We start from the raw sequence: 13,440 nt of genomic DNA, 5'->3' as shown, positions 1-13,440 counted from the left end.
ATATGACTTATCACTGATTTACCACTAGACATAAGTTAGAAGGCAAGGAGAACTTAAAGTGCTAGAAAAAAAATAAACTATCACCCTAAAAGCCTATATTCAGAAAAAAAATCCTTCAAAAATTAAGGTGAAATAGAGACATTTTAAAATAAGCCAAAGCTGGGAGAATTCATCACTAGCTGATCTGCATTATAAGAAATGTTAAAGGAAGTCCTTTAGGTTGAAGAGAAATGGTACCAGACGGAAACTAGGATCCCCATCAGGGAATAAAATACGCCAGAAATAGTAATAAATATGAGTCAGTGTTAAAGACTTTTCTTAATTCTTAGTTTCTTTAAAAGAAAAACTACTGTTTAGAGCAAAAAATGATACTACATTGTGGGAGTTAACATATGTAAAAATAAAAATAAATGTCAAAAATAGAACAAAAAGGGGGAAATTAAAATCTACTGTTGTAAGATTCTTACATTATACGTGAAGGGGAATAATATTAATTCAAGGTAGACTTTGATAATTTAAGAATGCATATTGCAATTCCTAGAACAATCTTTTTTTTTTTAGCATCCAAAATCTTTTTAATAACACGGTAGGACCTGGGGTTAGTTTTTGTAGCCACGGCTAGCCCATCGGCCTCTGGCACGCTCAAACTTCCGGCCCTTGGAGTGTACATAGAGTTTGGTGTGGCTATGCGGGGTTCCTGGGGCCTTGCCGAAATGCCTGTACACCTTTCGGCCCTTGCGAGGACCAGAGAGGAGGACAGTGCCACAGCCCTTGGGGGAGTCCAGGGCCAACTTGTCGAAGGTGAGGATCTTGCCCCCAGCCTTGAGGATGCAGCTCCGGGCGCAGCTGCTCACTCGAACAGCACACACCTTCAGTTTGGGCACCTCCTGGACATGCACATCATCGGTTATAGTCCCCACAACCACAGCTCTTTTGCCTTCCCAGCCAGGAAGCTTCATCTTCCAAATCATCCGGGAAAGGGACAGAGGTGGCCAGTTGGTGTGACTCATGAACAACCTCTTCAGTACACCTTGATTGAAGGTGAAGTTGGTTCGTCTAATAGAAACCTGTACAGCTTGACCAACAGCCTTAGGTAGATGTCCTGGCTCTTGGGCTCCTTGTGTGGAAACTTTCCGTCCTTGTGGTGGATGTCAACTCCCATGATGGCTCCTCCTCCTTAGCCAGGTCCAGAAAGAGAGAGCTAGAACAATCATTTAACAAGAGATGTAGATTTTTTTAAAAACTAGATGAGATAAAAATAGAATACTAAAAATTCTCAAGAGCCCAAAAGAAAAAGGAAAGGAGGGAAGAAAATTTTAAAATAACAAAGAGGAAAAACAGATATCTAATCGCAAAATGGTACTTTCAATCCAACCAAATCAATAATTATATTAAATGTAAATGAACTAAACACTTCAATTAAAAGGCAGAAATTATCTGACAATAAAAGAGCAAGACCCAATTATATCCTTTTATAATAAGACACACACTTTAAGTATAAAAACACAGAGAGGGGAGGTGTAAACTGGGAGATTTGGAGGGACATATACACACAACTGCATATAAAATATATAACTAATAAGGACCTACTGTATAGCACAGGGAACTCTACTCAGTTCTCTGTAATGACCTATATGGGAAAAGAATCTAAAAAAGAGTTGATATATGTATATGTATAACTGATGCACTTTGCTGTAGAGCAGAAAGTAACACAACATTGTAAATCAACTATACTCCAATAAAAATTTTTTTTAAAAGATTTGGGGCAATTGCAGTAATGACTGCAGATTAGATTAAAATATTGTATTAGTGTTAAATACTCTAAAATTGCTAACTTTTTGGGTGATGTAAGAGGATATTCTTGTTCTTATGAAATGCATACTGAAACATTAAAGGGGTAAAGAACCTAATGTATGTAATCTACTCTCAAATGGTCCAGAAAAAAAATGAATATAGCTAGAGAAAGGTAAGGCAGATTCTGCAAAATATTAAAATTTGATGAATCTGGAAAAAAATTTTTAAATAAAAATAAATAATAATATAAACACAGAGAAGTTAAAAGTGAAAAGATGCACTAATTTAAAAAAAGGGTATATTAATATCAGTTGAAGTAGATTCAAGACAAGGAATACCACTAGAGGAAAGGAGGAAATTTTCATATGATAAAAAGAGTCAAATAATCAAGAAGACAGAACAATCCCAAATATGTATGCATCTAATAACAGAACTTATGAACACATGAAGCAAAAATGGACAGAACTAAAGATCTGTGTGTTTCACTGTATGTAAATTATATCTCCATAAAAACCAAGACATTTTTTTTAAAAGACAGGTTCTCTGGCACAGAAATAGGTCTGGGGCTCAAGGTCAAGACATAACCTGCAGTCAGAGTCCCAGAGGGTTGTCCCAGAGCTCTGAAATCCCTCCTGCCTGCAGCCAGGGAGGAGCCCTGGCAGCTGGTTCAACACAGAGCCAATGGTCTCAGAGGAAGGTAAGAAATCATACCTGTGAGGGAAGCAAGGGACAAGGGCAGGGAGCTGGTCAGAGCTTAACAGACACCACTAGTAGGTAGAACACAGTGTAATGTCCTATGTCAGCCCTTTTATTTTCCTCATAATCCTTACTACAACTTGTAACCATTGCGTTTATCTATGTGTTATCTCGGTTGGTGTCGATCTCTCCCCTAACCTGTAAATCCCATGAGGGCAGGGACCATGTCTGTCGTTTCCACCATCTTATCTTAAGCCCTGGGCACAGTGACTGACATATAGGAAGGCCCTTGACAGTTGACATTGGATAAATGAGTGAATAAATGAATGAATGAGGACATAAAAGAAAGGGAATGAGAGAGGAGGGAGAGAGGAAGGGAGGGAAAGAAACAAAAAAGAGAGAAACAGGAAAAATCTATGTCCTACTCCCCCTAGAAGGGCTAAGGCAGTGTCATGAAGAATGGGAAGTCAACGTACAAACCCTCAGATCTCTTTTTCCATCTCAACGTTTCCCAGGAACCGTTGCAACCCCTGATTAGGCTGCCCTGCTCCTATTCCTGTCCTGCCACCTCAGCCCCTGACCTCAGCAAGACCCTGAGGACCAAGGGTCTCAGTGGAGATCCTCTATGGCTCCTCTCAGGACGTTGTCTCTGACTTCAGTGTGTCCTGCACTAAATCAGACCTTTGTCTGCCAGAGCACAGTCTCAGCTCCCCAGGGAAGGAATCGACAGTCCCTAATTTGCTGCCTCCCTACCCCATCTCCACAGTAGGCCATTTCCCAGACAATAGCCATTGTCACTGCCTTTGTGCAGGCCCAGGCATCCTGAAATTGAGTCTCCAATCTCCTCGCAGACGTGCACAGGAAATGGAAAATCCATGCCAGTCCCTGCTGGCACACCGGCAGTTGATTCCAGAGCACACAGGACACCTGTTCCCTGGGGTGCAGAGTGGACAGATAGATAACTTGAGACAGCCTGAGCAGAGGGAGATCTAACTCCCATGACCAGCCCTCCAGGGTAGGATCAGCAACTTCCTGGGAGCTGAGGACCTCCACAATCCGCTACTAGTATCACCACTCACAGCAGGGCCTGATTAGCTAGGGTCATCCCCGGAAAACCTAGGGCCCCTGAGTTCCAGAGTCCTATTTATAAGAAGGCCTCCTTGCTTCCTGGCAGAACAAAGGATTCAAGGAACTAGCAATCCTCAGAGAGAAAGATAGACCATAGATGCTCCCACCCCCAGGAACAAGCCTTTGAAAGCACAAAGCCAACCAGCGGTAGGAGAAACCCCTCCTTTCCATTCCTCAAAGGGCAGCCTGCAGATGCTTCTGACTCATGCTTTAAAAACTCTGACTATTGATCCACAGCTGCGTTAAACATAATCCTAAATATTTCGAGACAATCAGGGAAATTTTATTATGAACTTGATATTAGACAATACAAAGGATCTTTTTGGTTGTTAATTTTGTTAGGTGAGATAATGCCTTGTTGTTATGTAAGAAAACATCCAGTTTTTTAAGAAATGGATCCTGCAGGATTATAATGATGCAATATTCAAGATTTGCTTTAAAATACTTTACTACAGAAAAACGAAAGAAGGAAAGCTATCATAAGGCAGAATCCAGGTTTAGCAAGGTAAGATGCTATGATTGATTAAAGATGTCTGCCCTAGGCAGGGGATATGCAGCAAGGACGGGAAGTGGAGGGGAGTACAGGATATCAGCTACATATCTGCCATCCTGACTGGCCCCTTGTCTGTCAGACAAATGTCTACTTTGCCTTTCAGGCCTGCTTCAAAGAATACCTTAGTTATGTATTGATTAACTGGGTGTTAATACGTTCTTACATAATTCAGTCTTGGTTTTTTTTTTTTTCTGTTTCTGCTCTAGGACAAGCCAAAAATGAGAGCCAACAGGGCCTTGGCCTAACAATTGCTCTCATTAATTAACTTTTATATGAAAGTACTGATTTTATATTTTAGACTCAGCTAAATGATTTCCCCTTTCCTTACTTCCCAGCAGGAAGTGATATTAATAGCTGTAATTTATTGGAGGCCCACCATTGTGCCAGGCAGTGTGCCAAGTGCTACATGCACATATCACCTCATTCATCATCACCCGTGAGCTAGGACTGTGTCACCCCCGCATTTCAGGTCCAAGTTGGAATCATTCGCACAAGGTCATACAGAGGATGAACAGTTGAGTCAGGCTGTCCGATACCAAAGGCAGTGCTGGAACGTTGTAAGTTCCCACCTCCCACTGAACGCCTGGGCTAGGCGCTTATAAATTTTTTAGCCACAAGAGAGCCGGGACTTTGTGGAGTAGAGGGCCAGAGAGAAAAGAGGAGATCAAGTTCCAAAGCTCAGCTGCTGAGAGCCGGTAACCCCGGGGGGAATCTCTGCTCTAAACAAGAGAGGGAAAGAAGAAACAACATCTGCTAAGGGCTTCCCCAGCGCCCCGTGGAACCACTCTCCTCCTGGTGCTCAGAGCAGCTGCTCAGAAGCCACCGGGGAGGGACTCCCTGCTGTGAGGGTTCCAGGTGGCTGGGGCCACTTCCCTGAAAACTCAGCCCTCTCTGGGGCCAGCATTCTGTGTATTAGCAAAATGATGGGTGAAAACTTGGGGATTCAATCAATGAAATCGGGGAGACAAATTTGGGGTTCCATTAACATAATTCTAATTGGATGCAATCCTTAGCTCAGGGTTTTCTTATTTCACAATGGCAATTTGAATCGAAACTTTTGTGTGAGTTTGGTTTTTTCTGTGGGTTTTGAATTTTTACCAGTAACTAAATATCTTACCTGCCATGCTGTGGGAGGGGTGTGCCGTCCACACGGAATGCAAAATTCCAATGTGGGCATTAAACGTCTGGCTCATGCAAAGAATCTGATATTCTAACTGAAATGATATTTATTTAGAAAGAAGGAAAGGTTGGTTGCTTTTCTCTAATTCTCTGTGGTTTTCTGCTTCTGTTGCCCCCGCCCCCTTAAAAAAGGACTCCAAGGTTTTCCCAGGAGTCAGTGAGAACTGCTGGTAATAATTTGGGGGTGGAAGTTAGTGAATGTAATATGAATGAGTTCAAACTTAAACAGGTCAGGGATTTCAGCTGAAATGTTGGGAATGAGGCTTGAGCTCGCGGGAATTGTCCAGTTTGAACTGGCTCAGTGAGTATGTCCAATTGCAGTATTGGGTACAGTACAGATAACCTGCTGCATTGAAATGCTGTACCTGCATTTGTGTGGGTTGTGGTCTTTGATAACCTTCATTGGCTATGTGGCTCTCCATTAAGAATTTGGGAAAATACTGAACTAGAGAAACAAATGGTTAAGACATTCGCTTGTCCCACAACTATACTCAAGGTCTTAAAAATAAGCCCTCCATGCTCCCAAGTTCCACAGCCTTCCAAAAATCATCCTTCCCCTTAAAATCTAGGTAGCAATCGTCTGAGTCCCCAAACGGTTTAACTGGAAGAAAGACTCACACTTTCTCAGGTTCTCTCCCCAGCGATCTCTGAAAATCCCTGAGGAATACTTCCATGTCCCAGGTCCCATGTCCCCTCAAAGCAACCCTGGTTGTTGCTAGAACATTAAGCAGCTGTCTGACTTCTGGTCAGCTTGTTCCTTCATTCCTGTGTTGCGTTTCTCTGGACTATTTCTGCTCTCTTAAAAGTCCCATCCCAAATTCCCCCCAAGCACAGAAACCAGATTGTAAACCAGATGGTAACATTTAACAAAATTTTACTGAAGCCTTAGGGGGAGCCAAAGGGAATTACAGTGCAGAGGGCTCTCCATCCTTGGGCTCCACTGGGCTGCATCGCTGGAACCACCAGCTCCCTTTCCACAACAGAATTGTTTGTCTCTATCTCCCCTACATTAGTTAAGATCCTCGCCCCCATCCCAGTCTCCTCTGGGGTCCAGCAAGAGGGGGCCGAGGTGGGTGTGGGTGGGGGGAGGAAGACTTTCGGTCTCTGCTTCCCATGATCTGCAGACATGCTAACTCAACCCAAAGTGAAGACATAGCCTTAACACCATCGTGAAGAGCCGCTGAATTCCTCACTGCTCCCAAGGTGCCATTTCAGCAAAGAATGTTTTGCCTTATAGCTGTGAAACTGAAAGTCCCATGAAAGGATTTGTCTTAAATTTGGATGTAATTTGCCCTCAAAGTTATATACAAGTCTCCCCTTGTTGAAACAGAAAGTCACTCGTTTTTAAAACTGAACCCTATCTGGTCACTCTTTGTCATCAATAATGGGGTTTGCCTTTATAATTTGGAGGTTATCAAACACAGCAGCCGGGAAGGACTGCAGTGCCTAAACTACTCTCTGTCTTTGTGGTCTGTCCTTTCACACCTAAGTCTTCCCAAGGGAGACATCCTGTATGTGCGCCCCTGTGCTCCAGATATGGCTCTTTACATGATGCTACCCTGCTGCGTCCAGGGTCCCAGGAGGAATGAACAGTTTTCGGTCAGGCTGGTGACACAAACTAAAGAAAAGGCCTTTGAGCATTGCTGGAGCAGCATGTATGCTCTAAGGAGAAGCAACGCGAGAAGTGAAACTGTCTGTGACAAAAGGAAGGACAATGTAACAGAGTTTGGCCCACATTGAAAGAAGAGTGCCAGGGCAGAACTCTTGACAGCACCCCAAAGCCAGCATCTTTTTAGCCTCTTCTTTGTGTTGTTGTATTGTGTTATGCTCACAGGGGACCTGGCCTTGGTGTTCCTCTAGGGTAAAGTTTGAATTTTTCCTTTTTAAAACCTTTCAGATTCTTTGTCCTGATGTGTCTTAATCTATACTTCTCAAACTAGGGCATGTTCTTCCCTTCCCCGGGGATATGTAGCAGTGTGCTAGAGGTGCAGGAAATCACAGAACACTGCACACATCCGCGGCATGTGGATTTAACTAAAAAATGGCTGGGGGTGCCATTTTGAATTTTTGCGCTTTTACATGTCTTTTTTACAAGGCAAAGTCGGCAACCTCCTGCCTTTCCATTTCATATAATTTCATGTTTTTCCATGACAGCTTGGAGATTTTTTAAATGTTTAATCAAAGTAATGCATTTGAACATAGTTTTAAAATCAAATCATACAAAAAGCTTCTCATGAAAAATCATAATGCCCTGCCCTATTCCACCCCATCCCCAGACTAGCTCCCCAGATGTAGTGACTTATAACTCTCGCAGTTGTTTTTTCTACTAGCTCCCTCCACGTGTCTAAATAAAATGTTTAAACTGTTATCTATTGATCCATCAATTTCAGACATTCTCTATTGATTTTGAATTATGATGGATGTCAGTTTGGCTCCTTTATTCCACCAATCTGTATGGTCCCCTCCAGCGATTTCACAATTTTTAGTTAAATAATTGTTGTTGTAAAATAGACATTTGCTGTTTGTTGGCAACCTAATCTCCATTCTCTTTCCTCTTTTAACTGTACCTTGATTTCCATTTGGGAACCCACTGTTCCCCTACACAGTCACCACTTTCCTTGGAAACTGACATGATCTCTAGCTACAGGGTTGGGCCCTGATTGGCTAAACCCCATCCCCCAAGCTACAGTGATTGATCAAGGAAAGGCATGTAACCCAATATTGACCAATGAGAGGCTTTCTGGAGGAAACTGGGATAGAATTTCCTTGTTTTTCTGCAAAAGCCCCTAGGGAAGTATTCTCTCCCTGATGGACTGAACCCTAGAAACCCCTAGAAAGTACTGGAAGCTACCTTGCACCCATGAGGAAAGCCGGTATTACTTTGAATAGATATTGCCAAGGGGAGTGATGGAAATTAAAGATTTTAGAGAGCCCCTGGATCAAGCCTCATCTGGAGCCTAAACTACCTTCTAAGTTGCCAATCATGTGAGCAAAATACGGTAATTCCCTTTATGGCTTAAGCCGCTTTGAGTTTTCATTTACTTGCAAAGGAAAGACTTCTCACCAATGTAAGGGTTTGCATCACTATGATCACACAGCAAATTATTTGTGGTTTCACTGCAGAGCTGAGCAGTGTACAATTACATATCCTTTCATGTACAGGCTTTTGGGTAGTTTTTAAAAATTATTACTTTCACTTGCAAAATTTTCCATATGCGTGTTCTTAATTCTTTCCACGTACTCATCTCCAACCTCCTCCTCCACTCCCAGCTGGTGGTCCTCTCTGCTGTCCGCCTGTACCTTCTTTCTCTTCAGTGTTTTCCTGAATTGAATCCCTTATTTCCTGGATGCCATGACATCTCCTCTTTTGGATTACTCAGGATTTGCTGGGACATTTTCTCAATGTTTTCTACGAAAGAGTTTTAAGCAGGCAAGTTGTCTGTGGATAGGTGAAGATGTCTTAATTCTGCCCTCACACTGGACTGATAGCGTGGCAAGGTATAAAACTCCAGGTTGAAAAGTATATTCCATAAGGTTTTTGATGCTATTGTTCAGCTGCTTTCTGGTACCCAACGTTGCTACTGAGAAGTCTGATGTCATTCTGATCCTAGTCCTTTGCGTATGAATTCTTTTGTATTGTTTTATATTTGGAAGCTTTTAGGGAATCTCCTAATCCCAGGTTCTAAAACCTCTCTATGATGTGCCTTAACTTGGGTCTTCCTTCTCTCATTCTCATGTGTCCTCTTTAGGAGGTGGACCTTTTTAATCAGGAGGCTGGCATCTTCATTTGGGAAATTTTTTTCATACAGCTTTTCCTCTGTTTCCTTCCCTGTTTCTTCTCTTCTTTCTTCCTGGAAACTTCTTAATCAGAGGTGGGATTTTTAGGGTTTATTCTTTATGTTTCTTCTCACCATCCTCATATTTTCCAAACCTTTATCTTTTTGTTCTGCTTTTTGTCTTATTTCCTTGACTTGGTCTTCCACCCATTTTTATTTGAACTATCATTTTATTTCAATGGGATCTTTATAGTATCTTGTCCTTGTTTTAGAGATGCAATACCTTCTCATTGTTCTCTGAGAATATTTATTAGAACTTGGTTGGTGGCAGTTTTGGAAGTTTTCTTCTGTTTGCTATATTATCTCTGCTTCTCCCAGATTGCTTTATTCAGTTTTGCTTTTTTACTTTGGTTTCTCTCTTTCAGGATGAAGGCTTTCCTCATTTGTCTGGTGACATTTGATTGTCTGTCTGTGTTTAAAAACTGACTGAAAGTTCAGAGACCTGGCAAGATTCATGCACGTCAGGCTTATATTAGGGCGATGAGGAAGGAAGCTACCCATTGCATGGGTGGGTCCCCCAAATCAGTGCATGGAGGTCTTTTCTCCAGGGCAATTCAGTTTCTCCAGAGAAAACCCTTCTTCTTTCCTACCTTGTTGGGGATTAAGCTGGTCTGCACACTAAGCAGAGAGAGGTAAGGCTGATGGCAGAATTATTTCACCTGTAGACCTTCAGTTAATTTTGCTGAACCTCAGTTCCAAATTTCTTGGGTTTAATTTCTCCATATAGTCTTTGGAGACTTCTGTGTACTGGCACTATGTACACAGAAGTGGGAAATAGGGCTTGGGGAGAGGATTCAATGATTTATTCCACACTGAATCCTCAACAAATCCTCCAGTTTGTAATTCCACCCCTCACCCCTAGCCTGCTCAGTAACCAGTGCCTCTTCATCCTGGGCCATCCAGAATTCCACAGGATGGATCAGCTCACTTCTCATTCACATCCCACTCTGCACACACTGGATATTGAGGCCTTTTGTGTTATGTAGATAGTGACTAGAAAATAAGTACTTTTTGTTTTTCCAGGAGCCCAGTTGTATTAACAACATAGTTAGGGACTTCCCTGGCAGTCCAGTGGTTAAGACTTTGCTTTCCAATGCAGGGGGTAGGGGTTCAATCCCTGGTTGGGGAGCTGGGATCCCACATGCCTCACAGCCAAAAAACATAAAACAGAAGCAATATTGTAACAAATTCAATAAAGTCTTTAAAAATGGTCCACATCAAATATATATATATATATATATATATATATAGTTAAAATAATATTAGGGTTAGATATTGCTAAGTGATCAGGAAAAGGGCAAAGACCGTAGAAAGCACAGTTAACCCTGACATCACTGGCCTATGTGGCTAGCCCAGGATACCAGAGAAAGGAAAACTATAGAGTGGAATCTGCTCAAAGGTCACAGAAAAATGCATACCTAGATGTTTTAAAGTAAATTTGTCATCTTTTCTTTTTAACCTTTAACACATAAAAGTTAATTATACAGATCATTCAACTTCCTAACAAAAATATACTCTGTTAAATAGTTTATGTTCAAGATGTGGGAATATGCTTATTTCAATATCCTGCTGCAATGAATTCCCAGGGAACCCCCAAATTCTGGATCATATGGCTTTGGTTTCATTTTCTTATTTCATAACACAATGATTTAAAAGTTATGTCTTCAAATGGGATCATGGATCAAAACAGGAAAGCTGGAGCATTAGTTTGAAATTAGTGAAATATTCCAGCCAGATAATGAGGAAAATTCAGAACTCCAAAGCATCAAGGGTTGTGGTAACTTTGTTCTAACCGCTGAAGTTCCCCATGAAGATTTGAGTATTATCAAGATGTTACCACAATGTAGTAGCAATTGGGGGGACAGTTCAGGATGGCTTAAAGCTCTTTTAAACTTGAGTTTTATTGTTGTGAACCGCAACTGAGCCTAAAGTTTAGCATCTCTGTTTCAGGAAAACCTGGAGCAATAGCTGTGTGAAACCATCACTCCTGAAGTGACATTTTAAATCCAATGTACAACCTATTAAGAAAGCTACATTTAAAATTAGTGACAATACCAAACACCAAATGCTGATGAGGATTTCTCATACATTGCTAGTGGGAATATAAAATGGCACAGCCATCCTGGAAAATAGTTTGGCAGCCTCTTAAAGCACTAAACATACACTTACCATTTGACCCAGCAATCACACTCCTGGGCATTTATCTCAGAGAAATGAGACTTATGTCCCCATAAAAACCTGTACTTGATTTTTCACAGCAGGTTTTTTGTAAAAGCCAAAGACTGGACACAACCAAAATGTCCTACAATCAGCTAATGGTTAAACAAACACCTACACCATGGAATACTACTCAGCAATCCACAAGAAAGGGACTGTCAACACACACAACAACCTGGATGGATCTTGAGAGCATTATGCTGAGTGAGAAGAAAAGCCAGTCACAAAAGGTCACATACTGTATGATTCCATTTATACAAAATTCTCAAATCACAAAATTACAGAGGAGGACAGATTAGTGGTTGCTAGGGGTTGGGGAGGGGGAGAGGTGTAGGCAGGACAGTGGATAGGACAAGAAAGGGAGAGCACAGAGGATCTTTGTGGTGATGGAACAGTTCTGTATCATGATTGCAGCTGTGGTTATATGAATAATACATGTGATAAAATTGCATAGAACTAAATATACACACATAAGTGAGGCCATGTAAAACTGGTAAACTCTCAATAAGGTCTGTGGATTGTAACAACGGTTTTGTTACAATGGTTTTCTGGTCTTGATATTGAACTGTATATAGTTACATATGACCATGTCTTTGAAAGAACCTGGATGAGGGGTACAGGGAATCTCTATATGTTATTTTTGCAATTTCCTATGAATCTATTGTTTATTTATTTATTTATTTATTTTTATTGTAATATAGTTGATTTACAATGCTATGCCAATCTCTGCTGTACAGCAAAGTGACTCAGTTATACACATATATACATTCTTTTCCATTATGGTTTATCCCAGGAGATTGGATATAGTTCCCTGTGCTATACAGTAGGACTTCGTTGTTTATCCATTCTAAATGTTATAGCTTGCATCTACCTACCCCAAACTCCCAGTCCATCCCTCTCCTTCCCCAAAGCTTTTTTTTTTTTTTTTTTTTTTTTTTTTGCCATGCTGCATGGCTTGTGGGATCTTAGTTCCCCAACCAGGGATTGAACCAGGGCCCTCGCAGTGAAAGCGCCAAGTCCTAACCACTGGACCACCAGGGAATTCCCTAAATCTATAACTATTTCAACTAATCCTCACTGAGTTAGAGAAAACAGAAGGTCTGTAGTGGCCCACATTAAGCAAGAGCCCATCAATACATGGCACAGTCACCAGTCAAACATGCTACAAAAAGAAGGATTAGGAGAGAGAGGAAGAACTGAGGGAGGAGGCAGAAAAGAGGAAGGTAGAGGAAAAGACAAAAATGATGGTAAAATATTAAATATCCTGACAAAGTAAGCAAAAGTCAGACAAAGACTTCAACATGGAAAAAGTATAACTCAAAAAAATAAAAGCAAATTTCCCATCAGTGGTGAGTGTTACAGATCTTAATTAGAGTAAGAATCAATGAAATAAGAGCTCAAAGATGAGATGAAATAGCAGATTTGGATGAAAAGGGAAAATGAGGAGCTGTGGGGAAAAAATCAAGAACCAAAACAACAACATATGAAATCTAACAAATAAATTAGAAAGAAGAAGGAATGGGGCTTAAAATTTAATTAATAACATGAAGAAAAAAATCATCCCAGGACAATAAGAGAAGAAAAACAAAAAGTTTAGAGCAAAAATGCACCAAAAGAAGAACGATTTTGTCCATGACATAAAGAACCCAACACAGGTAAGATAGAGCTAACTCAGAGATATAATACAGAAAAAAATCCCTGAAATAAAAGAACTAAATTTTCAGATTGAAAATGCATATCATATACTAGGGGGAAAAACTGTTACAGAATATACAAACAGAGACATAATCTAGTTAAATTATTGAACTTCAAAGGTGAATAAATAACTCTTCAGGCATTCAGAGAGATAAAACAAGTCACCTCCAACTGCTCATAGCAACTTCAATGCCAAAAAAAATGGAGAGGTAGCTAAAAAAGAAAAATCTGAGGGAAAGAATGTAAGCATAAGAATATTACACCCAGCCAAATTATCATTCAACTATAAAGGCAATCAGCTGACATTCTCTAACATGAGAAAACTCAGGGAGTATAGTACCT

General features: G+C 40.9%; 1 pseudogene across 1 annotated transcript; it reads right to left on the bottom strand.

Annotated features, from left to right (window-relative positions):
* Positions 1-548: 548 nt before the first annotated feature.
* On the bottom strand, positions 549-2,341 carry LOC309641886 (large ribosomal subunit protein eL18 pseudogene; annotated as a pseudogene). The gene has a single exon. The product of its transcript is annotated as a large ribosomal subunit protein eL18 pseudogene (transcript).
* Between the last annotated feature and the right edge of the window lie 11,099 nt (positions 2,342-13,440).

Source organism: Balaenoptera physalus (assembly GCF_965194825.1).
Source record: "Balaenoptera physalus genome assembly, chromosome: 1".
Lineage (NCBI taxonomy): Eukaryota > Metazoa > Chordata > Mammalia > Artiodactyla > Balaenopteridae > Balaenoptera > Balaenoptera physalus.
The sequence above is the reverse complement of the archived record's forward strand: the minus strand, read 5'-3'. Positions and strand labels throughout refer to the sequence as shown.